Raw genomic sequence first — 11,415 nt, 5'->3', positions numbered from 1 at the left:
CATACTTTAACATAAGGAACACCCTCCCGAAGTTTGGCACATTCCTCCTGGGACACCCTGTATTCATCATGTTATATATATATAATTAATCAAAAAGTGGATATATTTCCTAAGTAAGTACAGCACTGTTCAGTAATGCCTTCCATATCAACACATGGCCACATGACCAACCAAACCTCTGATACATGTACAATTATGAAGACGACCATGCTGTAAGTTTTAAATATCCACTTATTTTTGAGGAAGGAACACACACTGAATTTTGGAATCATGTTCCTTGTACACTGAAGATGTGTTCAATAAATTACATTCAAATCAGCTGAGCTCCTTACCATTACATACAACTCATAAGGATTATGCCTGCATGCTTTCACACATCTTACCTGATACAGATGTATATTCTCCTTCATCTAAACTATATATATATATATATATATACTACCGATAAAAAAATAAACAGATGAGATCTTGGAATACTATTAAAAAAGACAATATCAAAGTAAATCTCAACTTCTTTTCAGAGCACTGAATCATCGACTCTCTACATAGCAAAAACAGAGCTTTAACATTATTATAATCTTTAACTTCTGCATCCTGTGAAGTTTAGTAATCACAAAATTTATATTAGATTTACTTTGTGACTGACACAACTTCAATGATGACTAATGTTTCTACTGAAAATCACTACACGTTTCAATCTCGCATGTCATCCATCATTAGGTGATACTCTAACTAGAAACTTTATTACTGAAGTGTTTCATAGCTACCTTATTAAAATACAGGTCCAGTTTTTAATAGATTTACACTGAATTTATATGCTGAAGGTTTTATGGTGTATGATATATGAGTAAATATATCCCAAATAAAAACAGTGTTATAAAAAGGTTAAATTCATACAGTTTTATAATATAAAATAAAATGCACATGTATATTGTGAAGATATCTGAACTGTATTTTCTTTAGTCGGCCATGAGTATAAAATATGTTTTTTTATCTAAGTAGTGATGTTAGAAATACACAAATTATCACTGAAGTATCAGTGGTTATTAAAGTAAATTTAATATTTATTAATTTTGTTTATTACAACTGCCTACTCATGAAGCACCTAATACAAATCCAGTTCTACAACCATTTTACTTACTTTGGGATGTAAATTTATGCTGCTAAATGGGTATTACTGTTTCAGTATCTCTCACATACTGCTAAATGGTTTGATTCACTGTTCCCTTCATTCACCCATTCAGACTGAGAACCTTAAATATGGGGTTCACTAAATTTCTAACAGTTTTAGACATGCCCCAAAAGATTTAGTATTATTTATAAGTGTTAAGGTTTTCAATGCAAAGAAAATTTAGGCTATGGTGTTCTGGGTGATAACACAATGTAGACTGAAGGACCATGATGTCTCAATCTCCAGCCAAACTACTTGGTATCACCACCAAGAACAACACAACTGTAATAATATTCATGCCTACAAACTAACTAAACAACAAAGTATGGCTGTCTAGGACTATAGAGTCAACTCTTTTGCAGTAATGTAAGAGATGCTAATAATCACATTTTAAAATGCATCTAAAGTAACTTCAAAATAACATTAATAATTTAAAAGCCAAGACATCTAATTGAATAAAAAGGACATTTTGAACAAAAAATTTTGTACACACAAATATCTGTGGATCTGCATCTTATATAGTTGTATTTTGTGATACAAATATTTTCTTGAATAAGAGAACTGCAGGACTTTTAAAACTGAGGGCTGTGATGGAACTGTACTTCTCACAAGTAAATTTCCAATTATTGAGGTTTAATAAACTGTTCTCCAAAATATTCAGAATATTTTGGAAAACAGGTTCTTTCTCTGTGGTGGGTGCCCCATGTTGCCCATATAACTGTGGCTTGTCTGTTTATTGTTATTCTGAATGTGTGACTGGAACTTGTAGTGCATTGTGAAGAAACATGAGGCTTCCGCGATGCATCACTACCATGACCTGATCATCATGTGTAGGTGAAACAGCCCCTCTACCATCTGGAGCAGAATCTACACAGCTAACAACCTCTTCCACCCTGCATCATGGAGCAAGAAAAAGACACATTATATGATGGTAATTAAGCTATATCACATGGAAGGACAAGCTTCAGAAACATGTATGACCTAAAGTAGTCACGAAGACATTATGCACAGGATGCAAAGTCAAAACTTTGCACATTCTAAACTGTGGGTGGGATAATTTGGACCATATTAGGAGCTTCAAGTGTTTTGATTGACAGGAATGAGGTTAATACATTACTAACTTTGTTAATGTTTACTGCTACAAAGATCTCTACTATATGAGTACATGAGAACTACATATGTTCATGGAAAGTGCCACAATGACACAGTACATAACTGATGACAAAACATGTCCTGTTATATATATTCGTATATAAACTACATTAGACACTGCCCAATGTCAATGATGCATTTCATATACACAACATATAGGGAGTTGGCCCTACTCCTGTCAGTATACTGACATCTGTTGTCATATTCTTATTTGTAATATTAGTGGTGATAGTGGGGCTCAAACCTATGATCTTTTGAAAACTAGGCAGATGCAAGAACCAGAGCATTGAATTGAGACTGAAACCTGCTCCATCTTAAATTGTAAAGTATTCCACCTGTAATGTAACAAAGTCAATCCTTTCTTAAAAGACACTAAAATATATTTAATTCACTAAAAGGTGTTTGTTAAATATTTTAAAATGTCATTAACTATGTACATTTGATGTTACTGCTACATGTTTCACCCACAAATTGGCCATCATCAGGCAACACTTATTATTTCAAGAGACCACTGCATTGTACACTTTGTCCTTAATACCCTTAGGCACATTGTAGTTGTCAATCTGTTTCGTAGGATATTTTCATCCTATATTTTTAGCGGCCGTTTCATGGTAATATATATATATATATTAGCATGATTTAATCTTTAAGCTATCTTTGTATACTTAGATGCTGAATTCTTTGTACCTATATTCAATCTAAGATATAAAGAACATATTGAGGCCATTAGAAGTAACTGAAGTAAGTCCGGATATTTGAATCATATATTAAACACAGGACATAAATATGGTACAATAATACTATGGATGTCATAAGGACAGGAAGGAAGAGGAGACATTGGAAACATTATAAAGGTATCATATTGTCATGTGTTGGGTGTATAATGCGACAAATAACTTCACGCCTTATCGGATATAGCGAATTTTATTTCACATTCGCTCTTACAATCACACAATTTACAGATTCACAACTACTGCTATCTGCAGTATTACAATTACTACACTGCAAATGCTAGACTACAACTGACTGGTTGACTGCCTGGCTAACTCATAACTAACTGTCTTGAATAATCTTCGCTGCTCCTTATTTAGCCCTGTTCCAGACAATACAGAAAACAGCCACGTAATAGGCACCACTCTTGTCTGGCGCCGTGTTTACAGGTGTTACTGGCAACGCTGTCAGGAGTTGTTTACAGCTGCATAGCAACCGCGGCATCCCTTGGCCATGTCACCGCTGGTGGGGTAGGGAAGGAGTGTTGACTTGCCTGCTACCCTAGTAACGACAGTGCTCTGATGGTGTTACGTCACCGCTGGCAGGGGGAGGGGTGTCCTGCATAGCGCAACACGTCACAATATTTACAAAATTAGCAGGAACAATTTACCCATGAACGATACATATATCGGAGCACATAACCCAATATTCCAAACAGTACATGAACTTTATTATAGGTAGCAGTACACACTACCCAGAAAGATATTTAAGCAAGAGCAACTGCAACGGGGTTAGTACAAGGAACAAACAACAAAACTAAGTGAACGACACATTGAAAAGGAACATGTAAGTACAAAAGTACACCTAAGTATATAAAGATAGCTTAAAGATTAAATCATGCCAATATATAATATACACTACACTGAAACAGCCGTTGAAAAAAATAGGATGATAGTATCCTATGAAGCAAATTAACAATGTGCCTAAGGGTACTAAGGACAAGGTGTACAGTGCAGTGGTCTCCCCAGATAATAAGTGTTGCCTCATGACGGCCAACGTGTGGCCGAAACATGTAGCAATAACATTGAATGTACATACTTCATGACATTTTAAAATATTTAACAAACACCTTTTAGTGAATTTAATATAATTTAGCATCTTTGAAGAAAGGGTTGACTTTGTTGCATTACAGACAGAATGCTGTACAATTTAAAGTGGTGCCCAATGCAACAGGATGCTGAAATATAATATTATAAAACCTTCTGCTTGCAATAGTGCAGTGGTAATTTACTGCATGTCCATAGAGGGAAAAGCCCAGGCATTCCCCCTGCGTTGAATGCTGACACTCTTGTTAAATGGAACTTTGTTACTGATTACTGTAAGAAAGCAACACAGACTTACCATATTTTACAAGAACTATTAGGTATGACCCCCGTCTGTATTCAAGCATGTCATGCAGCACATAAACAAATTTGTGACACATTCTGAAATCTTTAAGCAAATAGCTCATCAACCACATTACTGTTTCTATATGTGTAATGGCCTTAAGATTTTCTTCACTGCATATTCACATGTTTTCCTTACTGACATGATCATAGGTAGTGAAGGTGAACATAGAATACTTTGTTTGTGACCATTATTCTTTTATGACAGTCATAGGGATACCAAAAGTAACATCACAGATGAGCATAGTATGATATAATAGCATGTGGAAGTTTTGTGTCTTCAGAACTTTTTATCCTGAGGTCTGAATTCATTACTCTTGTAATTAAGTAGAGGACTCAAGAGCCAAGTTTTCAAAGATGAATGCTTCATCAGAAAGAAGAGTTAAAGGAGGTGCATTCACAGGTTTATACATAAATACTGCAAGAACGGGTTCCTACAAAGTCATGTCTGTGCTGAGGGAAACGTTTATGATATTCAGGAATGGTTATAAATCAGTGCTTGTAAAGTAAGACACTTCACACAAGAAACTGGAGTTTCACTGGCACCTGTGTTCACAACCTTACTTACATAGCACGTCCACAAAGTAAGTTTCCCACTCGTACCACAGCTAGCAAACCTTATATTGCGCAAAGCGACTGCGACTACTTGATAGAGCAATAACGTAGCATGGCGCATGCACTAACAGAATTTCCCACGTTCCCACAGTAGCATCGTTGCAGCTGTTGAAGATGGAGGCTCTTATTCCAGCTCCCACCGACTGTGAAGTGCGGTCAGTAATAAAGTTTTTGAATGCACAGAGTATAGCGCCGATCGAAATTCATCGTCAGCTGTGTCGGGTCTATGGGCCTAACGTCATGAGCAAGCAGATGGTGCATCGCTGGTGCAGACAATTTTCAGCAGGTCGACAAAATGTGCATGATGAGAAGCGCAGTGGGCGGCCATCCATCATTACAGACGACCTGGTGGAGCTCGTGCGGGAACGCGTTATGTAGAATCGTCGCGTCACAGTTACAGAACTCAGCAGTCATGTCCCGCAGATTTCCCACTCCTTGTTGCACGAAATTGTCACGGAGCACCTGTTTTTCAGGAAATTGTGCACAAGGTGGGTGCCAAAGCAACTGACACCAGAACACAAAACAGAGCGCATGGAGTCAGCATTGACATTTCTGCAGCAGTACCATGATGACGGTGACGAATTTCTGTACCGGATCATGACAGGTGATGAAACGTGGATTGCACACATTACCCCAGAAAAAAAGCAGCAGCCCATGCAATGGTGTCACAGTGGATCTCCCTGTAAGACGAAATTCAAGCAGACGTCAACGCGGAAAGTGATGTGCACAGTATTCTGGGACAGACGGGGCGTTCTCCACATCGACTTCCTGACCGGAGGTGAGACGGTGAATGCTGAGCGTTACTGTGAAACACTGCAGAAATTGTGACAGGCCATTCAGAACAAGCGGTGCAGGATGCTTAGTGCTGGTATTGTCTTCCTGCACGATAACACTAGGCTGCACACGGCTCGACGGACAGCAAGTCTCCTGCAGGAGTTCAGCTGGGAGGTGTTTAATCATCCACCCTACAGCCTGGACCTCGCTCCCAGTGATTTCCATCTTTTCCTACACCTCAAGAAATTCCTGTCCGGTGAGCGTCAGCATTTTGAGAATGACAGAGAGGCGGAGATGGTTGTCACACAGTGGTTCCAATCCCAGGCGGCAGACTTCTATGACACAGGTATTCAAAAGTTGGTCCCACGGTATGACAAATGTCTCAATTCCGGTGGTGATTATGTTGAAAAATAGCTGAACACTTGCTGTATCTGTTGCAATAAATATTTCCATGAAATTGTGTTTTGTTTCTGTAAACGGCCCCAGGGAAACTTACTTTGTGGACGAGCCTCATACTTACTTACTCATGGAGCTGAGCCATTCTGGAGGAGCCACAAATTCTGCAGCTACTCAAGAATTTCCCAGCATTTTATGGCACCTGAAGTCTCATTACCGTGTTCACAAGAGCCCTCCACTGGTCCCTGTCCTGAGCCAGATCTATCCAATCCATACCATCCCATCCTATCTCTCTAAGATCCATTCTTTCTAATATTGTCCACCCACATACACCTTGGTGTTCCGTGGTCTCTTTCCTTCTGGCTTTCCCACCAATATCCTATACGCATTCCTCGTCTCCCCCATTCGTGCTACATGCCCTCCCCACCTCATCCTCCTTGACTTGATCATTCTAATTATACTTGGAGAAGAGTACAAGTTATGAAGCTCCTCTTTATGCAGTTTTCTCCAACCTCCTGTCACTTCATCTCTCTTTGGTTCAATTATTCTCCTCAACACCCTGTTCTCAAACACCCTCAGTCTATGTTCCTCCCTTAATGTCAGAGACCAAGTTTCACACCCATATAGAACCACAGGCAAAATTATAATTTTGTATATTCTAATTTTTATGGTTTTGGACAACAGACGAGACGACAAAAGGTTCTGGACTGAATGGTAGCAAGCATTACCTGAGTTCAATTGTCTCTTAATTTCCTCCTGAATCAGGTTTCGATCTGTTATAGTTGTTCCCAAATATCTGAACTGTGCCACATTTTCAAAACATCTGTTTCCTATCTTTATGTCATGATTTTGCCCTGCATTTTGGTGACGAGACAGTAACATATACTTAGTTTTCTCTGTGTTTACTTCTAGACCAACCTCTTTACTTGTGTCAATTAAAGTTTGTGTGTGTTCACAACAACTTTCTTCTTGCTAAAAACATGAGTGTTGTGGAAATTTGTCACAAATTATGAACGGTGGTTTATAGCCAAAACGTAATGAGTGAAGGAAATGTAAGATAATGGTGCAGAATGTTCAAAGATGGCAGAACGATGTCCATGAAGAAGAGTGAAGTGGTTGGCCTGTCATATGTAGTGAGTGATGATCTTGTTAAAAGTGTTGACCAAAAAACTGTAAAAGATGGCACTTCACAATTTCAGAACTTCCATGAGAATTGCCACAAATTTCACACACGGTTCTCTACAAGATTATCACAGTTAGGCTAGGTTATCACAAGTTTTGTGCAAGATGAGTTCTGAAAATGTTCACAGGTGCTCACAAAATGCAAAGAATGGCCTTGGCTTTGACTGTTTTTAGAGTGAAACAACAAAGATGGCAATGAATTTCTTGATCACGTTGTAACAGGCAATAAAACTTGGGTTCCACTTGTGAATGTTAAAACCAAAGAGCCGTCAAAGCAGTGGATGCACACTCATTCACCAACCAAGCTGAAAAAGTTTAAACAAATGTCTGCCAGAAAGTTGATGGCAACTGCTTTCTGGGACAGGAAGGGAGAGCTGATGGTGGAATTCATGCAACAGGGGACCATAGTAACATCTGAAGTATACTGTGAAATGCTAGAAAAGTATGTAGGGCCATTCAGAAGAAAAGGATGACATCCAGTGTAATGCTCCTCCATGACAATGTCCATCCACATAGCTGCTCACACTCAGCGTACTGGAGCACTTCAAATGGGAGTTGTTTGACCACCCTCCTTACAACCCTGATCTCACTCTGAGTGACTACCACCTATTCACCTAACCGAAGAACTGGTTTGGATGACAGCATTTTAATAATAATGAGTTGCTGTTAAGGTGTCAACACATGGCTGAGCTCACAAACAGCAGATGTTTTTGACACAGACATACAAAACTTATTCCTTGATACAAGTGTCTCAATTCTGGTGGTGACTATGTTGAGAAGTAGCTTAAGTAGGTACATATTTTTTGTATATAATAATTTTTTATTGCTTGTTTTTTAACAGCTCACCAGAGGTTACATTCCAAAGAGCCCTCATATATTCGCCTAACAAATATCATTATAAACCTCAATATCATTTTTCCTTGAAATCTGAGATGCTAGATGCAGATGAACGTACATACACAACTTCCTAGTAATGTGTGCAGAGAACACAATGAATAGCACATTCATTAATACACTACCTCACTTCATGTGCTGACACATGAGTCTCTCCCTGTTCTTCCATTTTTATTTCATTCTTCAGTTCTTCCTTAACTGTATGATCACTTAATGTGTCACTCACAATTGGCTCTTCGTTCTCAGTGCTAATGTCCAATGGATCCTAATGGGGAAAAAAAAAAGAAGCAAAAATTGTACACACTTACGAATCTGCATTTTCCGTTCAATCTGTAACATAAGAACAGTAACACAACAGCAAGTAAAATATCTTGTAGTGTTGCATTGTGTGTTATACACAAACACCACCAGAAGGAACTGCTTTCAAGACACCAGGTGTAATATACTGTAATGTATATGGAATGACTATAGATGGGGTTTGGATTAGTGAATAGATTTATTTACCACTTACGGGTTGTAACTACAAATATCTATAATACTATTGCTATTTCCACACTTTAGCGTTCACTGGAGCATAAAGTCTAGTGTTCTCAGTGTGTCACTAGACATTTCCTGGTAACGGCCTCTGGCTCAAGTCACAGACTCCCATACAGTACTGACTGAACTGATCTTGTCCTGTACTTATTTCAGCAAGGACCACGTAGAAAACACAGCTGTTCCATTGTTGTAGTCAAGCTGTTGCATTATTACAAATCTGCTGCCTAGCAACAGGAAAGTGTTTACAGAGTAGTTGCCCAGAAATGGCCCTGGTATATCTGCTGATCTTACGGTCATGGCATAGCAAAGGTTCTACATGCTACAATACTGTGACATAAACGAAACAGCTTAACTAGAGATGTCATCCATTGCCAGGCAATGGCGGAGTAAACATGCTGTGACACTGCCACTGCTATGTCCAACAAACATGCAATAATAGAGAAACTGCTGGAGATCATGTTTTGTATTTGGTTCCACCCTAGGCTATTTGGTGAGCTGCTGTCGACAGCTGCAGTGAGTAACAGGTAGCTAGTTAGTTATTTAGTTATTGGAGAGGGTGGATTTTCCCCATGCACTGAGACCTGTATTGGTCCACTGTGCTTCCCTCTATGATTTCTACCAGTCTCTATATCCTACCGGTACTGGTGCTTACCATCAGTCCCGCCCAGCCAGCGAGACCGGCTCTACTAGCTGAGAGGTATCTATAATGCTTCCCCCATCTACCAGAGGTATTAGAGGCTGCTGTTGGGCGGGAAACGTCCGTTAATTTGGCTCAGTGACCTCCTTTGGAGATATGAGGTTCTTTTACGTGCCGTAAAGCTACGACACGGGACCCATGGCTTAAAGTCCCTCCCGGAGGACTTGTTCCCTGAATATTTCCGCCCTTAAAAATTCGACGACCTCCGCCGGGTATTTGAACCCGCGTACTACGAGTCATGAGGTGGGAACATTACCTCTAGACTACGGAGGCCGCTGAATAACAGGTAACAGCCAGTGTGAGCCAGTAAGTGGCTGGATGAAAACCAGTTAATTGACAGTCGACAGCTGGAGTAATGAGTTATTTGTGGGAGTCAGGAGCCAGAAGCAGAGGACATTGTTGAGATCAATGACTAGGCAATGATGGTCAAAGACACAGTAAACTGAGAAGACTTATCATATGCTGTAATGATAAGTATAGTGCGTGAATTAGTAACAGCTCTATATTCATGAGTAGTTATGATTTATAAGTGTTCAATAAATTCAATTACCAATCAAAACCCAATGTCTGGGCACTAACATGTGACAATATTATGTCCTGGTCCATTTCCAACAAATAAGACCTTAACAACTTCTACAAATGAATATAATAATATATATAAAGCCCCTAATAACATACACCAACAAAGACGATGAGAAATCTGGTCATCAAACCGATCTACTTTCAACAAAAACACTTGAGAAGAAACATCGCATAAGCAATAATATCTCTCAACCCAGTTCCTGTAACAGAATAATCATATATGCATGCACACACACACCATAAAAGACTGAAAGTCTTCCATGGATGTAACTAGGGAAGTATTCATAACAGCTATAAATACATTTATCTCAGTCAGCATTAATTGGTTACAGAATGCATATGCAAGATTAGCAGTTTTCTGGAACTGAGGCAGGACTAAAAACGAGGGTAGTTGCCATTTACTTAGTTCCAGAGGCCTTCAAGCTATTTCAACTGTGTTAGGAATTTCCTTTAATATATGTTGTCATTCCTCTGGTTTGTCTGCTGAACTGAGTGCCCAAATAGTTCTGCACCTGAGCATTTATCTAGTTCTGAAAAGTAATTTCTACCCCTGAAAGGGGGCTATAAATAAAGTAAGAGTGAAAACATCTGTTGTCCTCTGTCAAAGATGGTGAACATGAGGGTATTCATGTGCATGCAAAATGAATAAAAGTGAGATAAAAATTAGGGAATGCTTTCATAAAAATAAGTGTCTCACGAACCACAAACTAACTCATGAGGTGGACATCCCATTTGTATCATGGCAAAACTGTTTCACCCAAAATTTAACCACGTGAGAGAGATTCACCAAATTCATGTTTCCTCTGCTGACAGATCATCAGAAGCAGAAATAGGTTAATGTCTGTCAGGATCTTCAGGAAAAATATTTTAGCGTGTTTCGTGTGTCACGCTACAAATAAGTTCACGCCGTTCTTTGATATAGCGAGTTTATTCTTATCGCTTGCCTTACACACACTTTACAATCATCACACTTGCAGTGTTACAATCACTGCTCACAATAACTCGGCGATGCTGGACTATCTCTTCTGGCGGTTATTCCACGGCTGACTTCTCGGCTGGCTACTCCGAGACTTTCTTCTCCGAAGGCTGATCCGAGACTTTCTTCTCCGGAGGCTGGTCCGAGACTGGCTTCTTAGATGGCTCGACGAAGACTGAAGACTTCTTGTCGAAACTGGGCTTTTATAACCTTGGCCACTGTTAGGCAACGAACCCTCTGTTATACCCATGGAGACTCCTGTTAGAACTACAATGGAGCAATT

The sequence above is a fragment of the Cryptotermes secundus genome, unplaced genomic scaffold (genome assembly GCF_002891405.2).
Source record: "Cryptotermes secundus unplaced genomic scaffold, Csec_1.0 scaffold1413, whole genome shotgun sequence".
NCBI classification, from domain to species: domain Eukaryota; kingdom Metazoa; phylum Arthropoda; class Insecta; order Blattodea; family Kalotermitidae; genus Cryptotermes; species Cryptotermes secundus.
The sequence above is the reverse complement of the archived record's forward strand: the minus strand, read 5'-3'. Positions refer to the sequence as shown.